Source organism: Peromyscus leucopus, chromosome 14, assembly GCF_004664715.2.
Source record: "Peromyscus leucopus breed LL Stock chromosome 14, UCI_PerLeu_2.1, whole genome shotgun sequence".
Classification (NCBI taxonomy): domain Eukaryota; kingdom Metazoa; phylum Chordata; class Mammalia; order Rodentia; family Cricetidae; genus Peromyscus; species Peromyscus leucopus.
Window position 1 is genome coordinate 66,441,290 of NC_051075.1, and position 26,202 is coordinate 66,467,491.

The 26,202-nt window shown below is 44.5% G+C and overlaps 1 protein-coding gene and 1 pseudogene across 7 annotated transcripts in view; both read right to left on the reverse strand.

Annotated features, from left to right (window-relative positions):
* Foxn3 (forkhead box N3) overlaps nucleotides 1–26,202 on the reverse strand; it is a 396,979-nt gene that overhangs the window by 359,461 nt on the left and 11,316 nt on the right. The window lies entirely within an intron of this gene.
* LOC114705012 lies at nucleotides 14,019–17,434 on the reverse strand (annotated as a pseudogene).

A 26,202-nucleotide genomic window follows, 5' to 3' on the forward strand; every position in this document is an offset into this window, starting at 1 on the left:
GGGGGAAGCTGCAAAGATCTGCGGGCTCAGCTCGCAGACCATGCAAATGGGTTCTAATGGCTGAGGGGTCACTGTATAGAGGTCAAGTGCTGAGAAGCCCCATAACCCCTGGCGGTGAGAGGGAAGGCAGGCAGAGAGCACTTTCTCTTCTGCTTCTGGGATGCTCCTGGCTCTGCTCACCCCCACTAAACAAGGGGCTCTGGTTGGGGGAGTCACCTCTCGCAACCTCCCGCCATGCAGGAAGGGGGAGGGGGTGCCATGTGCTTCTGAGCGTCCCCGAGATGCACCTGCAGTTTGACAGACCTGCCAAAGGAAATGAGCAGCGATAAGTGATCGGGGCCTGATTAGATCAGGCGCCTTGAGAAAGGTGCTGAGCCTGAGATATTTCAGAGAAATAAGGAGAAACCTGGGAACGGGCTCCTGGCAAGCAATCCCCGAGTAGATAGGGTCGGAATTGGAAATGGATTTCATGGGTAGATAAAGTCTAATAAATGGCAGGTCACTCAAAAATCATATATCATCAAGTCTCATACAGTGTCTGTGAAGTTTGTTATCAATAATTTAACACGAGAAGAGCCTAGCCCTTAGCAAATATTTAATTTCAAAACATACTTACTGATTTACTCAGATACAGCATGCATGGTATATTAAAAACATTGCAAGAGGCCAGATGCCAATAAAGCGTGTTCAGGAAGCCCGCTGTGCTCGTGGTTATCCCAGGTGTCCCTTAAAGCAGGGCCGGACCCTCGGCCCCTGAGCTAGCCCACTAGCAATTTCTAAATCGTTCTAGAAAAGAAAGTATGCGTGCAGATGTTACCGGAGTTCCCATTCTCAGGCTGGGCAACATGCCAGATGCCACAGGTGTGAGGACTAAGACACGAATTAGGGATCCCAGGAGCCAGAAAAAAATGACTCAGTGGGGAGGAGTGCTCCCCACTGGGCAAGCAGGAGGACCTCCGTTTGAACCCAGATAAAAAGATGGGCATGATGCATGCCCCTTAACTTCAGCCCTGCCTGGGGGACGGACACAGGATCCCTGGGTCTTTTTGGTAAGAGACCCTGTCTCGAGGGAGGAAGGCCGAGAGTGACAGAGCAGGACACCTGTGCCCCCCTTCAGTTTCCTCTGGCACACACACACAGATATGCACATGTGCACACACCACACACACACATGCAGTACACACGAAGGAAGAAGAATTGGGAGCCCCATCTGCCTATGTGTTTTCAAGGGAATGGTCATTCCCTGGGCAGAGCTCACGGCAGAGGCAGGACTCCACACGGACAGATCAGCAGCGTGGTTAACAAACCCCGTGAAGTTCTGGGGCTGCTCTTGAGGTGACAAGTCCCTGACAGGAATTCATCCGGTGGATGAGAGAGGGCGAGAACTCTGGGTACCTCCAATCACCTCCTACCAGAAAGTACATGGGGGACACGTGAACCAGGGACTGAAGACAGGCTATTGCCAATTCCACCTCCGCCAACCCAAGCCCCAGCCCCAGAATTGGACCCCACTGTCTCCGAAGGCCCTTCTGTTCAACCGGGCTGGCCCACACTTGCTTTCAGCTCTCAACAGAGAGGCTTCCTATCTCGTTCCTTCTCTTCACTTACATCTCCACAGGAAGCTTCTCTGATCAGCCCCTGTCAGGAGGCCCTGCTTCTTACCCTCCTGGACTCACCTATGTATGCAAGGTAGCCCCAGGCTCCCCCAAATCTGAAGTCCTTCCCCAGAAAACCCAGCATTGCCTTTTCAGTGCGGGAAGGGGATCCAGGACCCAAGACCACCTTCCCACCAGCGGGATCCGCACACAAGACACAAACAAGCAGAGGTAGCCAGAAGCTTGGGCAGCCAGAGCAGATGAAACATACAGTCCCGAGAAGCTTGGGCAGCCTAGGTGAGGAAGGAGAAAGGAGCCCCAAAGGCCAAAGGGACACATGGGTGTCAGAGCCATCTTCGAAAAAGGCCAAGCCAGACTCGGTTTCTTCTTCATGAAACATATCGCCCTTCCCCCCTCTCCAGTCCACGGAGGGGTCCCAAGAGACGCCGACTCCAGAAGGCCATCGTTGAAAATCACTCCAGTGACGACGCTGAGGGACCTTGCCATCTGGATGGGCTCACAGGTCAGCTGGTGACCAACCACGTGACCTTTCAACTTCCCACGGAAGGACGCATAAAGAGAACTGGAAGGCTGGTCTGGCCTAATCTAGAGGTGGGGGGCCGGAGGGGGAGGGAGTCTTAGGGGGCAGATACAAAAATTCTGGAAGAAAGGCAAGACAGAGAACGTGAGGAGGGGTCCACTCCCCATGTTTCTCAAAGGCAGGTCCTCGCCAGCACTGGTGAATTCTCCGCAGGGCGAAAGCCTAGCCCACAACTCACGGCGGAGCTCCAGAGACAAGGACCACAGGCTATGCGGCAGTCAGCACCTCAGGACTGAGAGGGACGCTGCCCTTGGCTTGAGGCTGCCTGCCGCTCAGAAACAGCGCCTCCCTTCTCTCCTGGCAATTCCAGATTTAACTAAGACTGACATGGAGAACACCAATGTGAGCGAACGACAAGTTCTGACTTCGGGTTCCTAAACCCACCCAGCCCCGCTACTGTCTACTTTTGGAAGTCCTAGGCGACGTTGGGAACCCAGGATCAAATGGTCAGAGAAACAACAAGGCTTTGGATGTTTGGATGGGGCCCCAAACCGCCTCACCCCTCCTCTGCAGTGGGCGGGGAATTCTTGGCTCTGTAGACCTGGGACCAGGACCTGTTCCCCATTTACCTTATCGGACCCTGACTCTGAAGTCAGGCGAACAGAAGAATCAGGGCTTTGATTTCTGCACCAAGTCTCACTGAAGCCAATTCAACTCCAGCTATCCTAAGACTTATTTTCAAGTCTGTTTCTCACGCCTCTGATGGCTCCCAAGCTAATTTCCCAGACACCCATTTCAGTCAACTCTGGGAGCCCAGATTGGGGCGGGCGAGGGGGAGGGGAATCTTAGAAATATCAAAAGAGCCACGTGCTCCCGGCATTTAGCACTTTGTAGAACAATCTAACTTGAGTGCATTTAGACCACTTTCTATTGACTAATTTAGAACATTTTGCTACAGCAGACTGAACTGGCTGCTTTTCACTGCCAAACTAAATACTCCACTTTAAAGCACACCCCTGCGCACTCATGTGATTTCTCTTTTTAGGCGAGGAATGTAATGTTGACATAAATGTCAAATAAAATTAATGAGAGAATGGGCCCTCAAATGGTGCTCCTGCGAAGGGAATTTGTTAGACGGGGACCTTTGAGCCCCGATGTATATATAATTATATAACATTCACACGAGGAGGGGATCTGAATGTTAAGCTCCAGCCACTCTATCACCTTTGTCGGGAATGCTGTTCCAACAAGAAGAAAACCAGGTTGCAAGTAAATTAAAACGAAAATACCATCAGATTAGAAGTCTGCTGTGGGGAGAGACTGCAGAATTAGAAGCGTGGCCCATCTGCTGGCTACTGGGCCGCCACCCCTTATCGCTTACAAGTCAGCTCAGGTATCTATCGGCTGGGCCTGGAGCCTTCAGCTCTGGAGTTTGTAAATGGACCACCGCCGCCTGGCCAACCCACCCTCTTCCTTCCCTCCCTGTGCCATCCCCCAGCTGCTTAGGAAGACTAAGAATGGCTGGGAGGTCAATAACAGGTACTTCCTCTCAAGAGTCAAGGCCCCAGATCCTAGCGGATCGGCTGCCTCCATTCCTATGCTGATGTTAAGAACCTTGACTTTTATTTCGAGCCTTGGAAACCTTTCCCCAAGTGTAGCAGAATCACAGAAGGTCACAACCATCTTGGGCTGGTGTGCTGGGGCCAGTGGATGAAGTAGCAAGTCCCTTGTCAGAGGAAAACGCTGGGAGTAACATTTTCTGTAAAGCAGGGGCAGTTCCACATCTACTATCTCCAGCCCCAGGGAAATGACGAAGCAGGGCCTCCAACAGTTCGCACAGAGAACCTGTGACTGTCTGAGGAGTCCGTGGGATGGCTGCTGGGGAGCAGCAGCCGACAAAACACTGTTTGCTGTTCACGCTTGAGGACGGACTCCGAAGGACCAGGCAGCACGCACCAACTTTCCCCTTCTGTTCTGCACACTCATCTCCAACAACCAGACAGTTTTGGAAGTCCACAACGTTTTCTTTTCCCCGAGATGTTTATGGGTTAAGTTTCTATCTCTTTCCAGGTGTTGAGATACTTCAACTCCAGAAGACCAACACATTTATCTGGGAGGTCATTTTAAGAATAACGCCACCCATGGTGGGAATCATAGGGGAACCAACACCATCCATGGTGGGAATCAACACCTACACCACTCATGGTGGGAATCACAAGAGGAACCAACACCCACATCACCCATGGTGGGAATCATAGGGGAATCAACACACACACCACCCATGGTGGGAATCAACACCCACACCACCCATAGTGGGAATCATAGGAGAATTAACACTCACACCACCCATGGTGGGAATGAACACCCACACCACCCATGGTGGGAATCATAGGAGAATCAACACTCACACCACCCATGGTGGGAATCAACACCCACACCACCCATGGTGGGAATCATAGGAGAATCAACACCCACACCACCCATGGTGGGAATCAAAAAACCAACACCACACACCATTGGGAACCAACATCACACCACCATGGTGGGAATCATAGGAGAATCAACACTCACACCACCCATGGTGGGAATCATAGGGAAATCAACACACATACCACCCATGGTGGGAATCAACACACACACCACCCATGGTGGGAATCATAGGGGAATCAACACACACACCACCCATGGTGGGAATCAACACCCACACCACCCATAGTGGGAATCATAGGATAATCAACACTCACACCACCCATGGTGGGAATGAACACCCACACCACCCATGGTGGGAATCATAGGAGAATCAACACCCACACCACCCATGGTGGGAATCATAGGAGAATCAACACCCACACCACCCATGGTGGGAACCAACACCCACACCACCCATGGTGGGAATCAACACCCACACCATCCATGGTGGGAATCATAGGGGAACCAACACCCACAAATTCCATCAGAAGGTCACCCAGCTTTAAGCGTTTCCCATTAATTCATATCAGAGGTGCAGAGCATGGATAATTTCTAGTTAAACTGTAGGGAGTAAGAAAAGCATTCACTACTAACTTCAGATATCCACACTTGTAGAATTAGGAGGTGAAACACACTCACCTTGGAATGTCTTCCCAAGACCCGAGAACAGCCTCCATGTCCCTCTTTGGGCTATCAGCTCATGATGAACAAATAAAAAAAAAATTTTTTTTTGAGGGGGAAATCCAACTACCAAAATAACTCCTTCATAATTCATATGTGCAATCACAACAGTGATTAATAAAAACCTGAAATGGTTCCTAAAAGCCTAAAGCATTCATTACTCAGTTAGATGTCAGGATGAATGCAACAGGAACCTGACAGCAGGTTACTCAGGCAAATTAAATCACGTGAACTTACAAAGGAAAAAGAGAAAATCTTTCCATGGCGGACTTGCAAGCTGGTGATGGTAGCCTACAAAGAAGGGGGACCCACCCCACTCTTCAAGGGCTCTATGTTTCAATCTTGAAAGACAAAATGGGGAGGGGTGTCAGTACACACTGAATTTACACAGCGATGACAAGTTCAAAAGCCCTACAAGGAATGAATGATGCTGTTTCCATTAAAGGAGAGGCTAATTAATACTCACTGAGTGTCTACTGTGCACACAGCCCTGGCTGGTTCATGCGATCTTTCTCATCATTATTCTCCATGCCTGGATCTCTTTGGACATCAATGAGAACGCCTTCTGTTTCTGCCAGTGTGTCCTTGGTCCAGTCTCATAAATGTTAGTAGTGTTCTAGGCATCGGAGACCCTTCTATTTCCCCTATCCCATCTCTCTGGATGATCTCACTCAATTATTATAGCTGTAGATACCACTTATGAGTGAGGACTTTCAAGTTCCATGGCCGTCATCCAAGCCCTGTGAGGAATACGCAGCAGCCCCTTTTCCATGTGCAGAGGGTATCTCAAGCACAGGCTGTCCCATACAGAGCCCTTGGCACTACCAACCCACCCCTCTGCATATCCCATGTTCTCCAGCTGAGCCCTTAGATCCAGAGGACCCTTCTTTGGGTTTAGCCCATGTGGTCTCACTATCTATCATCTTTCACAGCTACCGCATCCCGGGAAGAACCGTGTCTGTTGTCATGGTTAAGGTGGACAAACCTTGCATATTGACCCACTTATCTCTTCATTGTTTCCTTACCCCTTCAACCAAATGGCGGTGGGAACCCTGGCTATAGTTTTCATTGCTGTAGAGTACACACCCAACAATGTTTAACTCAATACGCCTACAGAAATAAATGCATTTCCTTTTAATTTTTTCCCTTAACCAGAGATAGGTCATCCCTATTTTGAAGACAAAAAAAAATTAAGATCCAAGGAGTAAAGAAACATGAAAACAAAGCCACAATTTGAATTGAAATCATGTGACATCCATCTTTCCCAACACCAAGTGAGTGGTTTTTCCAGAGGAGTCCAGAAGAATCAATCAAGGGGAGGAAATCTACTCTTAAGAATTTTTTCTAGAAACAAGTTGCCCAGGACTTGTTTTAGGCTCAGAATTTCTTCTTCAACCACAACATCCTCACCTCAATCATAGGAGAACAAAATGAGTCTCCAACAGAGGCCAAAGAGCAATGATTTTTGTCCAGTGTCTAGCCTATTGTAAGCCTCCACAGGGCTACATGTTAAGTATCTCTAACCCAAGTCTCTTTCTGTGCCCAAGGGAAACCACAGTGCAGGAATCTCAATCGAACTAAGTAAGCCCACAAAATAGCTTATGAGCTAAGAACCCAACAATAGTCCCAAACAAACCCTCAAAGAGAGATGCCAACCTTGTTTTAGGCAAAAGAAGGAAATGGGTGATTTCTAGGCAATTGTCCATTACCCAAACTCCAACTGGATGATTCTATTCCAACATCTGGGCCACTCCCCAGAATCAAGACAGCCCTCCCTAAGTACATGTTCCCTGCGGATCTCTTGGGGGACTTATTTTTACTGGTTGCTCCAAAACCTGTCAAATCGAGAGCAAGAGATACAGCTTCATTCCTTCTAAATCAAAGTCAACCTGGGTTGCCAGGCCTCACTTGACTGAAATTTCATTGAAACTACTGCTTAGGGACCTCCCTCTTCGTAGGGCCCCAGGAATATGTCGGGGCTTACATAGTTCTCAAAGAACAAGGAACTCCTTCACAGCCTTTCCAAAACTTGTTCCAAATGGGGCCACTGGAGTCCTCAGGTGTGGCTCCCAGGGCCATGGTACTTGAGGCTAAGTTCTTCCAGGATCTCTACCACCGAGTAGGGGAATCTGCTTGTATGATACAGGACAGCTGCATTGACACTTGCCATCCCATTGAGATTCCTCTAAATCCCCACTTCCCAATCTCAGACACAAAGAAGCTCAACGGTGCCTCTGCATTAGATCAAGACCATGACCAGAAACAACCGGGGAGGAGAGAGTATCTTTCATCTTATACGTCCAGCTAAGAGTCCAGGTAATAGCCCATCTCTACAGGAACTCCAGAGTCAGGGACAGAAGCAGAGGCCATGGAGGGCTGCTGCTTACTGGCGTGCTCAGCCTGCTTTCTTGACTATGCAGGACCACCTGCCCAGAGGTGGCGCCATCATCAGCAGGCTGCGCCAGAGCCTGCCCGGCTCTGGGACTGAACTGACTGGGGTGACACGTGATGAAGAAATGACAGACATAGTTACAGAAAAGCTGGGATTGGGTGGGGCCTGGGCGGATGGAGACACACTAGCAGCTCAGAAACTCAGCTTGTTTATTATATACCACGGAATGAAGAGGGGGTAGGTTTACTATACACAGCTGAGGGAGGAGGGGGTGGGTTTATTATAGACAGCAGAATGAGGAGGGGGTGGGTTTATTATAGACAGCTAAAGGAGGAGGCAGGTTAGTTAATCTGGGTAGGAAGTCTCTGTGGGGTGGGGGGGGGCAGTCTCAGGCTATAATCACCCAGGAGGAGGAAGCTGTGATTGATACTTTCTGTTCACACTGTCAACATCAGCCCTCAGACCAGGAGAAGGCCCTGCCATTCCCACGGGTCTGTGGCTATGCCAAGTCAACAGTATACATTGACTCAGGACTTGATATACTTTCCACAGGGCTGGGCCCTCCTCTGATCAATTAGCAGTCTAGCAAATGTCCCACAGTCTTGCCTACAGGCAATCTAAAAGAGGTATTTTCTCAACCGAGGTTCCTGTCTCCAGATAACTGTATGTAGCTTGTATCAAGTTGACAAAAAAAACCAAGCCAAACCTCCCATCATTACCATAAAGCCATTTTGTATCACCAGCTCCAAACATCTATCTTTCTCACATCCTCAACCCTCATACAGTTTCCTAACAAAATCTGAATGTGAGTGGACTTCTAGGTGTCTGGAAGCTGACATTCAGCTCCAGGTCCCAAGGAAACCACAAGAAACCTCTAAGGCAAGAATGCAAACATCCTGTTCTTGGCTTGGACAGGAGAAAGAAAACAAATTCTGGGTGTTTTAGGCAATGAGACTAAAGACACTAACATGCCCATCAAGTGTCATGCCATATACTCTCCATTATCTATTTACAACTCTCGTAATTCCACAAGTTGTCTTTCTGTGAGTGGTGTCTGGATCATTATTTCCAATCATGCTCTCTTGTCTCTATGTTCAACTGCCTGCTACACATCATTTCCATTGAACACATGGGCCACTTCAGACTCAGCAGGTCCCAAAGTGATGTTCAACCTATTATTATATATGAAAAGAGACTATGGTGATTAGAAGGTCCCCCACAGACTCATTTACTGAACACTTGGTCCTCAGTTCGTGGCACTGTGGGGAGGTCATAGAACCTTTAGGAGGTGGAGCCTTGTCACTGGGGGGGGTCAAGCTTTGAAGACTTAACCCCACTTCCCATTCTCACTGTCTGCTTCCTGTGTGGGGGTGAAATGTGATCAGCCAGCTTCCTGCTCATGCTAACACACCATGCTTTCCCCATCATGATGGATTCTATCTCCCCAGAACTGTTAGCCAAAATAAACTCTTTCTTCCTGAAGTTGCCTTTGGTCATGGTCTTTTATCACAGTAACAGAGAAGCAACTGCTGGAGAGATTAAAGATGGTCGGAGATTAAGTTCTTGGAAACCTTAGCTCCTATGATTAAGATCTTAGCCCGCTTCATGCTATAATACAGCAAAACAACTTGAGGCTGCATGCTTTATAGAGGTGGCATTTGACTCATGATTTTAGTGGCTGAGAGTACCAAACAACTTGGGGCTGGCCTTCTAGAAGGAGCTGGCTGGCTGGCTCCAGTGCAGCACAACAGAGAAACAGAAAGGAATGAGCTATATAGGAGAGACCAAGTATATGAGTGGCCTTGCTTTGTAGCAGCACACTTGTAGACTCAATCCACTCCCTGGTCATTGGCATCAACTACTGGCAGTGTCGCATAATCTAGTCATGTCCCTATAGGCCTGTTCAAAGTTCGCCCACCTCAATGTTGTTCATATTGGGGACCGACCCTTCTAGCACATGAACCTCTGTAGGGCAAACAGTTTCCAAACCATAGCACTTAGGAAACGAGCAGCGGATGGATGCCACCAAAAGCAGCAAGCCAAAAGAAAACAGAAAAGAAACGGCGTCCAGAAAACAGAAAAAAAAACATAAGAGACAAGTGAAAGAATGAATCCCTACACAAAAGCTGTGCTAAAACAGGATGAGAGGGAACCAGGCCAAACCTGAACTGGAGAAAGTGGCAGTCATGCGTGATCTGACCTAACTGGACAAGAGCAAATTGGACAGAGAGTCAACCTGAAGGCATGGGGAAATCAGGAAGAAAGGGAGGGGGGAAGGAGGAGGGAGGTAGAAAGGGGAGGGAGGTAGCAGGAAGAAAAGGGAAGGAAGGGAGGAGGGAGGGAAAGAGGGAAGGAGGGAGCAGGAAGAAAGGGAGAGGGGAGAGGAGGAGGGAGGGAGAGAGGAGAAGGAGATAGCAGGAAGAAAGGGGAAGGGAGAAGGGAGGGAGGGAAAGGAAGGAAGGAAGGAAGCAAGCAAGCAAGCAAGCAAGCAACAAAGGAGTTTATACATACACAACCCAAAAAGTATAATGTTTGTTAAGGAAGATAGAATTTACAATCAGTAAAAATTGTCTCACAATATGACGAGAATGTGAATTCAAAAGGGGGACAGGTGAAAATTATCAAAATAGAAAATCAATGGACAATTTTAGATTGATTAAGACTCTTAAAAATGGTCTTCAAGTGGGTTTTTATTTTTAAAATGTTTCCCCTGTAAACCATTTATTACACAAAGAAAAGCACACGAGACAGAAAAGCTCAGCTTAATGACCTCTTGCAAAACCAACACCCATGTGATCATGCAAGACAAAAGACAGAGCGCTAGCACCCTGAGGCCCTGGCCATTCCCTTTCCACTTAGCACCCTGCTCTCCAAAGCGTTACCTCTTCCAGTGGACCCTGTCTTCAGAGCCCAAACAAGCATGATGCCTGCCTGTAAGCTGTAGTTTCACTCTGTCTAGTTTTTGAGGTTCATATACGTAATGTATTTGTGGGAGAGTGCTTCTTTCACACACTGAGGCCAGCAAAACCCATGTGGGTTGCACAGGTAAGAAGTGAAGTTTATTAACATATCATTTTCATTTATATCACCATATCATAAACAATTTGTGCACACACACACAAATTTGTGTACACACAGGTTCACCTTTAGTAGACTCAGATGGACACTGGTTAATTTTCTGTTTAGGCTATTAGGAACATCTATAATTTTCTATCTATAATTTTCACGGAGTCTGTACCAGGACAGAACTGCTCACTCATAGCAACCGATGTTCGAAAGTGGTGGTATCAGTGCACATTCTGACCACTAGTGTCTGAGGATTCTTGCTTCCTGAAGTCTTCACCAAGTCATCGTGGCAGACAAGGATTTATTTGTGTGTAAGTATTTTGCCTTCATGTATGTGTACAGGTGAGTGCAGTGCCCACAGAGGCCAGAAGAGGGCATCAGATCCCCCTAGAACCAGAGTTACAGATGGTGCTGAGAATCCAACCCAGGTCCTTTATAAGAGCAGCGAGTGCTGGGCTGTGGTGGCGCACGCCTTCAATTCTAGCACTCAAGAGGTAGAGGTAGGTGGATCTCTGTGAGTTCAAGGCCAGCCTGGCCTACAAAGTGAGTTTCAGGACAGGCTCCAAAAGCTACACAGAGAAACCCTGTCTCAAAAAAACAAAACTGAAAACAACAAAAAAGACCAGCAAGGGCTCTTAAGTACCAAGCCATCTCTGCAGCCCCTACCTCCTCGTTTTTGATTGGGCATTTAGTCTTCCTTTTATACATGCTGCAGCTATCTCTAATTTGCCCTTTACTGTCTTAATTGAGTTTTGATGGACTAAATTCTTCCGTTCTTGTCAATTCAATTTTATCTGACTTTTCCTTTTATTTGGCTTTACTGGATCCTGTAAATTCATTTCCAACCAAAATTGTGAGTATACTATCCTGGATTAACTTCTGGAAGTTTTAATCCTTTATTCATTACACTTCTATATAACACTTAGTAGAGATAGGTCTAGGTATAGTCAAAATTTATTATTTTTTCTATACTGATAATCAATCATGACAGGATTTTTTTTTTAAAGACTGTCCTGGGCTGAGAGATGGCTTAGCAGTTAAAAGTACTTACTGTTCTTGTAGAGAACCAATTCCCAGCATCAACATGGCAGTCCACAACCACCTATAATTCTAGTCCCAAAAGATCTGATGCCCTCCTCTGGTCTCTGGGGGCAGCTGCACACCCAAGGTGCACATGTCTCACATAGGCACATAAATAAAAATATATAAAAGGGAGTTGGGGATTTAGCTCAATGGTAAGTGCTTGCCTAGCAAGCCCAAGGCCCTGGGTTCGGTCCTCAGCTCTGGGGAAAAAGAATATATATATATGAGACCATCTTATCATTTTCTCCTGTGGGGCCATATATGCCATAGCACTGTGTCCTGTACGTGCCCAAGTTGATCCTGGGATTGTTTATTTCTACTGGTCTAGTGTCTAGCTTTGGGCCAACCCCATCTTTCCTCCAATTACTCCAGCATACTGGTAGATTTAAATATCTGTGAAAATAAAACACTCTTATACTACTTCAAGAATGTCTGGTCTATTCTTGGAGTTTGTGTTTCCATATAAGTTTCAGGATTATCATATATTTTCACACTCACCAAACTCCTTAAATTTTGATGGGATTACAGACTCTGCATCACTTTAAGACGAGTTGACATCTTTTAAAACGTGTGTCTTCCATTTCAGGAGCACGCTATATCCTGTCATTTCTTTAGGTCTTTAGTTAATTTCAGTAATAGCTAAGAGTCGTTAATGGACAAGTCTTTGTGTCTTAGACTTACCCCTAGTGTTTGATCATTCTTACTCCAATGTAAATTCATTTTCTGTTAATGAGTGGAAAGCCAAACTTCTACTCGCTTGCCCATGTTTACAATGAAACTAGAAGCATGCTAACTCCCTCTCAGCCCCAACGATTTAACTCAAGTTTCTTTTGTGCTTTCTCTATCTTCAGTAGTTTAATCTCACAGTCACTCCAGTTTTATTCACTTATTTCTAATCCGAAAGCCTTTCTGTCTCTTCCTGGTCTCACCACACAAGCTAGAATTTCTACTCAGTCACAATTAGAAGTGGTGAGAGAGTGTATCTGTCCGAGATAGTGTATCATCTGTCGCCTCTCTGACTCAAAAAGTTTTAACACGTTGCCAACTAAGTATGATGTAGCCGACCGTTAACAGCACAAAACAGCTCTATAGAATTTCTTCTAAGAGTAAAAAGCTTATTACTAGTTGCTAAGAGTTTTCCTTTTTAATAAACAGAAATAAATGTTGGACTATGTCATCTGTATTTTCTATAGCTACTGAGACGATCATATTGTTGTTTTCTTCATTCTATTAATGTTTTTAGCTACACTGACTGAGTCAAATAATCACACTTGGTTTGTATTTCCAAAAGACAGTCAACTTGATCTTTGTATAGCACTCTCATGCTGCATTCATATGGCTAGTATTCTACTTGTTGTTTGTTTGTTTGTTTGTTTTAGACAGGGTCTCTCTATGTAGAGCTGGCTGTCCTGGAACTTTCTCTGTAGACCAGGCTGGCCTCAAGCTCACAGAGATCTACCTGACTCTGCCTCCTGAGTACTAGAATTAAAGGCATGTGCCACGCCACACCACTGCTTGGCTAAAATTTATATATATATATTACTGTGTATGTGTGATGCTTTTGTGAGTTTATGTACATCACATGAATACAGATGCCTATGAAGGCCAGAAGAGGGTGTCAGATCCCCCGGAACTAGAATTCCAGGTGGTTGTGACCTGCCTGCTGGGGGTGCTGGGAACCAGTCCTCTGTAAGAGCAGAAAGGGTTCTTCATGGCCGAGCCACTCTCTAGCACCCTCCAATTCAGATTTTTAAGTGGAGATACACAAGTAAAGCCAACCTGCAATGCTCCTTTTTTATAATGTCTTTGTCAGGTTTTAGAATCAAAATTCTGTTGGCTTCTTAAAACAAGTTGGGAGTATTCCTGCTTTTTCTATTCTCTGGAAGAGTTGGTGGAAAATATGTGTTATTTCTTCCTTAAATATTTGGTGAATTCAACAGTAAAACCATCTGGCTCTGAAGTTTTCCTTATGGGAAAGTTTTTAATTACATATTCATATGAGTAGATATGGAACCACTCAGACTGTTATTTTTCTTATACGAGTTTGGATAAGTAGCATTTAAAAAATTTGTCAATTACTTCTAAGATTTCAAATATATTACTATGGGTTATTCATGACACTCCATTCCTGGCTTTTCAATCCAGTTACACATTCGTTTCTGGTGCTATTTCTAGGTTGGTATCATCAGGACTTACTTGGTTTTTTTTTTTTTTTTTATTAGTTATTTGGTTCTGGTGTCTGCTTTATTTCACTACATTTCTTGTCCTTATTTCCTTCCTTCCACCTGTTTAAAAAAATGCAAGGCTTGTTCTTTTATGGCCTTTTTTAACTGATGGCTGTAAATAACTAGGCAAGTGTCACATCACTGGGATATCTCACCAGGCCCCACCTTACTTTTCAATTTTGAGACAAGGTCTCATGAAGCTGCCCAGGCTGAGCTTGAACTCTGTAAGCCCAGGAAAGCCTCTGACTTAAAATTCCCCTGCCTCAGCCTCATGAGTAGCTGGGATAATAGGCATGGGCCACCAGAACCAGCTGGTGCTTTTTTTTTTTTTTTTTTTTTTTTTTTGGTTGTTGTTCCTTTTTAAACTTATTGAAATTAATGTTGAGAATGCTGACTTTTTTCTCTCTCCCTTACTAACACATGTGGTTGAGGCTGTAAAGTTTTTTAAAGCTACATTTCACAGATTTTGATAGGTCATAGTTTTCACTGTCACAAGCTTCCAATCTCCGGCCTGCCTTCTTTGATCCATGATCACTTAAATTTCTTTTTATAGAAACACATGTGTGTTTCTGTGTGGGTTGACATGTGTGTGCCTGTGTGGGTTTATGTTACCACATGTTGTGCAGGTACCTGCAGAGGCCAAAAGAGGGCATCACGATCACTGGGATGGAGTTATAGGCCTTTGTTAGCTACTTGATGTGGGTGCTGGGAACTGGACCCGGGCCCTCTATATGAGCAGCACATGCTCTTAACCTCTGAGTCATCACTCCAGCCTCATTTAAAATTTCCAAACGTACAGGGATACTTTCCCCTGTTACAGACAGATAGCAGTGGCAATGGTCAGGAAACACACTCTTATGATCTCAACCCTCTGAAATGTAAAAACTGCTTTATGACTCACCGTATGAAAGATGCTGGTAAATAGTCTATGTGCACTTGAAACAAATGTGTACATTTATTCATTGCAAGATGCTATAATTAGATGATATTTGCTAATTAGCTTTGTTCAAGCTGTGTCTAGCTTTACTGGTTTTTATTGTCGATTACATCAGTCAACAAGAGAGATATGTTCAAATTTCTAACTCTATGGATACCTCTAATTATCCCTGTAGGTCTTACAGCTCCATGGGTGTGTGCATTTAAGCAATGAATTGGATTCTTTTATTATGGAACATCTTCATCTCTACAGGTGCCTTAACTGGGAACCCATTTTATATCATACAGCTTTATAGTCTTTCTTTTGGTTTATTTTGTGTGATGCATATTATTACACCCTTTACACCTGACACTGTATCTCCATAAGTCACAGAATGCAGAGTACCAATTTAAGTCAAACTTGATAATCTCCTGACTTTCAATTGGCAATTTAGTCTACTTATACTTAATATAATCTCTGGCACACTTGGTTTTAAATATATCCCTTTTAAAATTTGTAAACACCTACTTTATTCCCATTCTCAGCCTCCTTTTGAATTGTCTAGTTATTCATTACTCTATTTTATCTCTCTTATCTTGTTGTTTATACATTTGTTCATCATTCTTTTCATGATTTATCTATAATTTAAAATATGCATCCTCAATTTATCAATGGCCAATACAAATTAGTTCTTCTTCTATAAGGAGCTCAGCACAACTTCACTTCATTCCTCCTCCATCATTTATTTTATTCTCTATTTTTTTTTTTTGTCTTTGTGCAAGATTTTATTAAACATCTGTTTGTGCAGGACAACATCCAGCCTCCAGATGCAGCTGCCAGGGTCCTGTTACGCTGTAGGCACTGGCTGGGGCATGGCAGGTGCGTCTAGCTTCCCACCCTTCTGCTCTGAGATGGGGGTGGTGGGCAAGATTTCATCTTTAGGTTCCACAATGCTCACGTGATCAGGCAGAGGCTTCTCGGAGCCGATCTTACCACTTGGGTCCCAGGACAACATGATCTTCACTTTGATGCCCAGCACACTGTGTCTCAGGAGCACATGGCACACAGCAGTGTCAACATAGTAGTTAACAGGGTCTCTCCACCGTGGATCATCAGCCCATCCACAAACTTCATGGACTTGGCCCTCTGTCTTCAGAGCTTCCCAGACACCACAACCTCGCAGTCCTTGGCCCCGCTCTCCATAATGAACCGAAGCACACCATAGCAGGCCCTTCGCATAGCAAGCCCTCCTAGGAGTCTGTAATGTAGAGACTCTGCCTGACCAATGGCACACAGACCTCTTGTGGCCACTTTTTCTGCATAAAGTTCTACGCTGCCCTCAGGGAAGCCCAACCTCTTCAGGACTACCTCATCAACTCTCTGATCCGATGACCCTTCTCACCAAGAACATTCTGTGTTCTGGTGGCTAAAATAATGATTTCTGTTCTAGTTGGTGTAACTCGGACTTCGACTCCAGAGTAGCCATCCTCAGGCAATTCCCGAGTGAGCAACTCATTCAGTTCAGCTTTGAAGATGCCATGGGCCACAAACTTCCACTTCTTGAAAATCTGTACTGCCATCTTGTGCTGTCTCTGTCTATTTGAAGCTCCACAGGGCTCAATTATCATCATTTATGCTGTCAATATCTACTTACATTTAACTAACTGTTGTTTCTCTTGCTCTTCATTCCTTCCTGTATCTCACAGCATTCATCTGGAACAATATTCCTTCTATCCAACAGATACCCTCTAGTTAGTACAGATTAGCATACAATCACCCTTTAATAACATTGATTTCTTTTTTTTTTTTTTTTTTTTTTCATTCTTGGAGAATCTTAGATACAAAACACAATGAGCAGTTGTTTTCTTTCAGCAATCAAAGATGGCAGTTCCATTTCCTTCTGATTTCTATTCTTCCATTCAAAGAGTCAGCTGTCGGTCTTCTGCAGCTCTGCTAAGGCAGAGGGTTGCCCCTCCCTATGATTCTGGCTGCTGTTTGCTTTTGGTTTTGTTTTCAGAAATGTTACTATGTTGGAGTATTGGCTTTTTGGGTTTTGTTGTTGTTTTGTTTTGTTTGTATTTAAACTGCTCTGTATCCTAGGGCTTCCCAACCATTCTCTGGGCCTGCGAGATGGCTCAGTAGGTAAAGTTGCCATTACCAAGCCTGATGCCTTTAGTTCAATCCCAAGAGCCCACATGGTCAAGGACAGAAACAACTCTCATAAGTTTTCCTGAAACTTCCACACACCGGTCATAGCATGTGCACCTACACACGCACAATAAATAAGGATTATAAAAACTTTGAGCTGGGCATGGTGGCATGTGCATTTAATCTTAGCATTCGGGAGGCAGAGACAGGTGGATCTTGTGAATTCGATCCAGCTTGTTGTCCATAGAGAATCTAGGCCAGCCAGGGCTACAAAGTGAGATCTTGTCTCAAAAGAAAACAGAAACAACAAAATCTTTCAGATTTTTCCCCCAATTATTTCTTCTGTCTCCTTTTCTTTCTCTTCTTCTGAATATATGATTATATATATGTGAGGCATTTCTACCACATTTTGTCTTTGTAATCCTGTACTTGTTTTCTGTGCTCCTGCCTCCCAGTGCATTGTTTTCATTATTATTTTGGCACTGGAGGTTGAACCTCAGGCTGCTGTGGAATATTAGTTTAAGATGTTTTACATTTGTTTATGCTGTGGAATAATGCATTAATGTTTAATAATGCAATAATGATGCAATAATGTTTAATGGTGCAAAGATGTGCTGCATTCTTTTATGTTGCATTTGTTTAACTCTGTGAAGCTGTGTTACTTTGCCTGTCTAAAACACCTGATTGGTCTAATAAAGAGCTGAACGGCCAATAGCAAGACAGGAGAAAGGATAAGCAGGGCTAGCGGACTGAGAGAATAAAGAGAAGGAGAAATCTGGGAAGAAAAGGTTCAGGAAGGAGCAAGAGAACAAGGAGAGGAGGATGCCAGGAGCCAGCCACACAGCAACACAGCCACCCAGCCAGCCACCCAGCCATACAACCAGCCACCCACCCAGCCACCCAGCCACCCAGCCAGCCACATAGCCATACAACCAGCCACACAGCCACCCAGCCAGCCACCCAGCCAGCCACCCAGCCACCCAGCCACCCAGCCAGCCACATAGCCATACAACCAGCCACACAGCCACCCAGCCAGCCACCCAGCCAGCCACCCAGCTACCCAGCCAGCCACATAGCCACCCAGCCACCCAGCCAGCCATAGAGTAAGAGTGAAAGTAAGACATACAAAAATAAAAAAAGGATAAAGCCCAGAGGCAAAAAGTAGATGGGATAATTTAAGTTAAGGAAAGCTGGCTAGAATTAAGCCAAGCTAAGGCCAGGCATTTATAAGTAACAATAAGTCTCTGTGTGTGATTTATCTGGGAGCTGGGTGGTGGGCCCCCCAAAAGAGCAAAAAGCAAAAAGTCAAAGGGTAAAAAGAGTAAAACAACCAACTACACAGGACCTCACAGAAATACAGTCCAACCTCAGCGCTAATTTTCTCATGCTCTACCTTCTAATCCACCAATTCTCTCTTCACTGGTACCTCCTTTGCTTGGATCCACTCATTTAGTCTTTGAAACAGCTTCCTTGGGGTACAAGATGCCAGTTACACACCATTAAAGTCACCAACTGCAAATATTAACCTAATGGTTTGAATGAATTCAGTCACACTACCATAGGCATCACGGAATCCAATCTTAGGCCATTTACACCACCCCTAAAAGCACACCCCCTTGGGATTTAACGGCAGTAAGTATTCTAAAGAGTAACGTTGGTTCTTATTTATTCTTTCCAGTTCTCTGGCCAAGGACATATTAACCCTCAGGACATATGAATTACAGATATGACTTAATAAAGTCACATCAATCACAGGAAACAGGCACAAAAGCTCACTTCTCTGAGTTCCACCTTGGACCTCGTTCCACAGTTCCTCACTGCCCTGATGGATCTCCAGTACTCCAAACTAAGTTTGGGATTGTTTGTTTGTTTCTCCTTTTTAATTTTAAGCAACTTTTCTCGATGGAAGAGGAGACGCAGACAAACTAATCTACTAATACCAGGCACAGTGATAGTCAATGCATACGAGGTGAGCACGAAAGCGAAGATCCCTATGAAGATAAAAATAGGAATTACTGGGGATTTCACTGCATCTGTGGGCACAGACCAGCATCACCACAAACAAATCAGAATGTTTGGCTACTAACAGTAGTGGAGGGAGCACTCCCCCCAAAATAAACAGAGACCACAGTGGTCATATGAAGAATAGGAGTCCTTGTCTCTTCCCTTTGTGCTATTTGGTATTAAAGAGAGAAATGAGGACTCACTCACTAGGGAAGAGACTCCTGAGGGTCTCACTGCATCAGCAGATGGAACTCACTGTGATACCAGTCTGTCAGATCCTGAGTCCTGTGTTTCATTAATGCCTGAGATTTGGTAAATAAGACAGAACTCTGTGTGTGTGTGTGTGTGTGTGTGTGTGTGTGTGTGTGTGTGTGTGTGTGTTATAGCAATGCACATGAGAAATTTTAGACTTGAAAAGAAACTAATGATCCCTATATGACAAGCCCCGTGATCCCTTCTCTTCCCCTCTTTTATTAAAAATGCTATGTTTTGCTCTTCTGTATTAAATTCTATCCCTTATTCCATGAAGGAAAAACACACAGTGAAGGGCCTGGTGCACTGGCCTTGGAGAAGGCCAGTCCTGCTTCTTGGGTCGTTTACAGTGAACTCTTCTGGGCTAGACTGGAGAGGAGTGTAAGGAGAAGCAGTATTCTCAGTCAGACACAGCGGTGTGGCTGCCTAATTATAGCCTCGCCACATCTTGTATTTGCAGCCTGTCCCTTCCTGGAATTTTAATGATGCTATTCAGGATATCACTTCCTTTTCTTAATCTGTGTATTTTAGATGACTTGATTCCAAACAATGTTTTGGATACAAACAGTCCAACATTTTTTCCAAAACATAGGCTTTATTGGCATATAAAGTGATTTGCCACATGCATGGTGTTTACATCCTAGCAGGTGGATAATAGATCAGAGTTACAGCGATGTCAGGGGACTTTCCCATTCATGGTAGACGCAGTGGAGAAAGAAAACCACTCAGTGAAAAGAAAACAGAATATGACTCCAACAATTTAACTTCAGCCTGTATGTCACTGTCGTTGACTAAGCAACAGAAAATAAAAATGAAATATTGGAAACCCTGAGCCTAACAACAAAGTAATGAGTTAACTCAGGGACAGGGGAACCCCGAGGCCAGCAGCCTCGGGTCTAGTTCATCCTACGTCCCTGGGGAATACTCAAGAGCTAAGGTTCTCCGCTGTGGATTTGCTAAACTCTAGCCTGGATAGGTTTGCCCTCTTAAGCAAAGCCTAAAGGGAAAAGAGCGTACAGGGTTCCTTAAAGACGGAAACACTCCCTAGCTCCTTTCTACTTAGTGTATATATGTGCATCCATGTGTGGTTCACGTGTGTGCCAGTACACATGTGTGTGGAGGCCAGAGCACAGCTCTCAGAGACTGGCCTCTCCTACCACCTTGCTGAGGCATGGCCTCTCTTTCTTCTGCTGAGCCGCATCGTCCAAGCTTGCCAGCCTGCGAGTTCCAGGCAGATTTTCCTCTCTGCCTCCCATCTCCCAAGAGGAGTGTTGGGATTACAGACGCTCAGGACCACGGCCCGCTTCGTGCGTGTGCTCCAGGCTTGCACAGCTACCGCTTTTACCTGCAGCCCATCCCTGCCACCTACCTTTTTCTTGTATGTCCTACAAATAACCCAGGGTCTGACCAACACGACGTCAATCAAAGTCAACGGCAAAGGTCTTTCCACACTCAAAGTGGCTTGCCTCCCTACACTCCCTCGTCTAATTCTCGCTTGGGTGGGCCGTATCGGCATTGCTCATCTCCCCGTGTCCTGCCTCTCAATGGTGCCAACGTTCTGAGACCTCAGCAAACACTGGCAGCTGAGTGACCAATTCTTATAGCAATCCTGAGGAAGCAGGGGGGCTTGTTTCAACGCGGCACTGTAGAAGAAACCACAGAGACAGATTTGTGCCCCTGGGATCTGTAGAGCTCTCTCCAGACTTCAAGGGTTTAGCTTTCTCCCCAGGTTCTTATTCTGACCCATTTTAAGCCTCAAGAAAACCTGAAGGAATGAGATAATAACTAAGTTGTGGGCCATAACTCCATAGCCTTAAATATGCTAGTAGGCATCTCCTAAGAACAAAAATAATCTCTATCATGGAGAAGTTTAGCTTTTTAGAGTACCCTGTATGTTCAAAACTTAGTGGTACAAGGCATTTTCAACAGTCTAGCACATGCTGAGTCATAGCTCACTTGATAGGGGGCTTACCTAGAACATATGGATCCCCAAGCCCCAAATACCATACAGACCAGGCATGGTGGTGTACACCTGTAAGCCTTGAACTGGGGAGGTGCAGGTGAGAGTCAGGAGTTCAAGGTCATCCTCAGCTTACAGTGAGTTCAAGGCCAGCCTGGGCTACATGAAGCTGGAGCACAGAAGTCATGCCTTCAAGGAATATATTACATAGTTTGTGCTTTAGACTATGCTAACATTAACTAACTCAGGACAATTATATTATACACTTAATGGTACTAATTACAAATAGAATACAGGTCCGAAGAACTGAGAAATCAGGTGGAGTTTAGGGAAGACATAAGATATATATAACCTGTTCCTCCTCTTCCTAAGTAACAAATGGACTACATTTCCCAGAAACCCACTTGGCAATTGAATGTGGCCATCTTATTAAATATGGTTAATAGAATAGGGAGGAAGTGGGCTGTAGGTACTGCAATGTAGGCCTGGCCAATAAAAGCTAGTCATTCAGGGGTCACCATGTTCTTGTCCCTTTCTGCTGATGGGATCCACACAGGCACAGTGACCTAGGGTGGAAAGTGGTTGTCCTTTTCAAAGCAACGTGCTTCACGTCATCAGTGAAAGAGAGGCATCCACTCACCAAGTCCCCCTTTTCAGATTTGTAAGAAAGGAACTCCTATTGTTTTGATTCACTGCACTGTTTCGCATTTGCTGAAGCAGCAAATTTCACCAGAATAAATATGTTTGAGCTTAAAATACCCCTGAATGTGTGTGGAGGGAAGTGATGCTTTGAAAATGCTTGCTGTGCGCTCTCTCTCTCTCTCTCTCTCTCTCTCTCTCTCTCTCTCTCTCTCTCTCTCTCTCTCTCTGACAGGGTCTCATGTAGCCCACTTTGAACTCAATATGCAACCAAGGAAACCTTAAACTTCTGACCTTCTTGCATCTATCCTCCCCCAGTCCCCCACCTCCCAGTTGATGGGATTACAAGCAGTATCGCTACACTCAGTTTTACGAGGTGCTGGGGATCGAACCCAGGGCTTTGTGCAGTCTGAGCAAACACTTTATCACTTAAGTTCCATCTCCAGCCCCATGTTTCTTCTTTCTTGTTTTCTGTATATGGTCATGAGTAGACCAAAGATAGCCCCTGCTTGGAGGACCAGTGATACTACCAAAGCAGGAACCCAAGAGGGAGGGGCTGGGTTCTCTTTTCCATCAGAACAAGCACCTGGCCAGTCTCTCCACCGAAAATAACCCAAATGTATTTTGCAAAGCATTTCCTCACAAATAATCTGACATGTATTTGTGAACCAACAAGAAAATAAGACACACTCAGAAGAGAACATGTGTATTGTTTTTTTACCCTGAAGGCATTTAACCAACAGGAAGAATTTCAACTATTTTCCTAATGTAGCCGGGTGCACGGGATAAACTTGGTGTCATTAAGCAACCCAGGACTCACCAAAGAACAGAGTACGACAGGAGGCACCGAGCTAAGGAGGACCCCAAAGGAAATAGCCAAAATGCCTGTTGTAAAAACACGTGCGAAAGTAGGAGGAAACCGGTTTGTACTGAAGACAGGTAAGCACAAGACAGGCCTCAAGATGAACGGGTGGCTTGTGTGGATTGTAGACTCAGATGTTACAAATCAGGAATGATCCCAACAAACAGGCAGAAGAAAATATCAGTGCTAGAGAAACTCACATTCAACTCAAACTCAGAGAATTCCCATGGATGGACTCCAAAACAAAGTCACAGGAAAACAAAATAAAACCAAACAATAGACAATACACCATGTCCCCGGAAACAAAGCGCATGAGCAGTGAGACAATGCAGGGCAGAGCTGAAGCCACAGGCTCCGAACTTCGCAATGATCAGACACGAAACAGAAAATAAGTGTTCAATCAAATGACGCTCAGTATCCGTAGGCAACATTAGATAAGACACAGAATAAATTACAGATTGTACTTAGAATCCAATTGATTGATAGATTACACTCTCATATTTGAAAAACAAAAACTTCAAAATTAATGAACTAACAGGCAACATTAGTAAGCCAGGAAAATAACAAAATAATAAACACTAAGATTAAAGAGCATGAAAAAGACTGGAGAACTATTTTATATCTTAGCCTAAGGGATGAGTGCAAACAGAGAATTGAAGAAGTTTAATGGTCAACTTAGAAAGAATACAGCATGAAGACAATATTCTGAGAATCTTCCAGAACTAGCATTCTGGAAACTCCAAGTATAAATATATGCTAAAAAAAAAAAAAAAAAAAAAAAAAAAAAAAAAAAAAAAAAAAAAAAAAAAAAAAAAAAAAAATTGCACCTGTTCACAGAGGTGTATGCCTATGACCCAGGCACTTTGCAGCTGGTCATGGAGGTGTATGCCTATGATCCAGGCACTTTGCAGCTGGTCATGGAGGTGTATGCCTATGATCCCAGCGCTGTCAAAATGGAATCAGGGAAAGCAGGAGTTCAAGGCCAGCTTCAGCTATATAGCAAGCTCAAGGCCAGTCTGAGCTATATGACACCCTGTCTCAAATAAAAATAAAATAAAAACAATAAAACCTTCACACCAAGGTTCTTTATAATAAAACTGTGCAACCTTAAATAAAGAGAATATATTTAAAATTAGTAAAGCAGTCTTGCTTGAACACAAGCGAAAATTAGACTTAGCCATGATTACTCAGCAGCAGCAGATGCCAGAAAATAACAGGACACGACATCTTCAACCAAAATCCAGTTGTTTAAATCAATAACAAAAAGACAACTCAAGGGGATGGAGAGATGGTTCAGCGATTCAGAGCACTTGCTGCTCTTCCAGAGGATCCGAATTCAGGTCCCAGCCCCCATGTCAGGTGGTCCACAACCATCTAAAGTCTAGCCCAGGGAATCAGATACCTTTGGCTTTCATGTGCACATCACACACATATGTATTCCCACATGCAAGCACACACATCCACACATAATTGAAAATAATAAATCTTTTTTTAAAAATACAACTTAAAAAATACCTACCAGGGGCCAGCAGGATGGGTGAGTGAGTAAAAGCGCTTGCTGCTCAAACCTAAGGACTTGAGTTTGATCCCCAGATTCCACAGTGGAAGAACAGAACCAACTCTTAAAAGCTGTCCTCTGACTTCTACATGTAACCTCTGGCATTTAAGACTCAACCCCCGCTCCCCAAACATACACGTATATACCACTAATAAACACCTGCTGGGCATAGTGATTTAAGCTCGTAATCTTAGCCCTAGGTAAACTGAGGCAGAAGGACTCCCATAAGTTCAAGAACACCTGGCTGTATACTGAGTTCCAGGCATCCTGGCTACTAAAAAAGACCCTGTCTCAAAGGAAGGAAGGGAGGGAGAGAGGGAGGGAGGGAGGGAGGGAGGGAGGGAGGGAGGGAGGGAAGGAAGGAAGGAAGGAAGGAAGGAAGGAAGGAAGGAAGGAAGGAAGGAAGGAAGGAAGGAAGGAAGGAAGGAAGGAAGGAAGGGACTCCCATAAGCTTAGAAAAAAAACATTTTAGTAGCTTATTGAACAAAGAAACGTAATAATAAACTTAGAAGCTATTTAGAGCTAAACATATTAAAACTTGTGAAAGCTAATTTAGTTCTTAGAATCTAATTGATAGATTGAATTTTTACATTTAAAAAAAGCTTCAAAAATTAATGAACTAAACTGTAACCTTCGGAAGGTAGAAAAACAACAAAACAATAAACTCCAAGATTAAAAGTAATAAAGACACAGGCAAAAACTAAATAGAGACACCATGAAGAGGATGCAAGATGCTAAGAGGATGCTATATCACAACTTCTGGTGACACAGATGAAGACAAAGCAAGCAAACGTACAAGTGACATTTTAGGAACGACTGACTACAAATTGTGACAGCCTAGGGGTTTAAAACACTATCAGGCTCGCACAATCATCATACCCTAAAACGGCCAAGCTGAGACGAAATAAATTCTCAGAAGGAAATGTGGTACAAGAACCCAAGGGATCTTCACGAAGCTGCAAAGAATGAAATCATGTCCTTTGCAGGGGAGACGGATGGAACTAAAGGGGCCATTGCGTGAAGAGAAGGAAGCCAGACTCAGAAAGACAGTCACATGTTTTCTCCCCTAAGTGGAACTGAGATTGGAGACTATAGGAAATATGAAAGCAGAGAGGAAGACCGGGGCCAGGAAGGGGTGGGAGTGAGGGGGAGGGGGGTAAGGGGACAGGGATGAACACGGCACACACGCACACATGCACACACGCACAAGCAGGTCATGGTGAAACAAATTATTCTGTATGCTAATGAAAAGATCTTAACAGTCATGAATTGTTAAAATGGAATCAAGAAGAAAAAGTATGGCAGAATAACCTTACTGTAAAGGAAATGGAGTCAGGTCACTTTTAGAAAGTGGATCCTCTAGAGATATTCTGAAGAATAAATACAACCTATTAATCTTACAAAAATGAGTCCCAATAACAGAAAAGGGGACTCTATCTTATTCTACAGGGAAAACCAAACCAAACCAAACCAAGATGCCAAAACCTGGTAAGAAAAGAGAGCTTGGGCCTGGAGAGATGGCTCAGTAGTTAAGAGCACGGGCCGCCCTTCCAGAGGACCCAGGTTTGGTTCCCGGCATCCACATGGCAGCTCACAATCATCTATAATTCCAGTTCTATGGGTTTCAGAGCTTTCTTCTGGCCTCTGAAAGTGCTAGGTAGGCACATAGTACACAGACATTCATGCAGGCAAAACATTCATATACAGAAAATAAAAATAATGCTTTAAAAAAGAGAACTATAGAATTAAACTACACTCCTGAACATAGACATCAAACTAAGAATTATCATCAAATCAGTACTATGGATGCA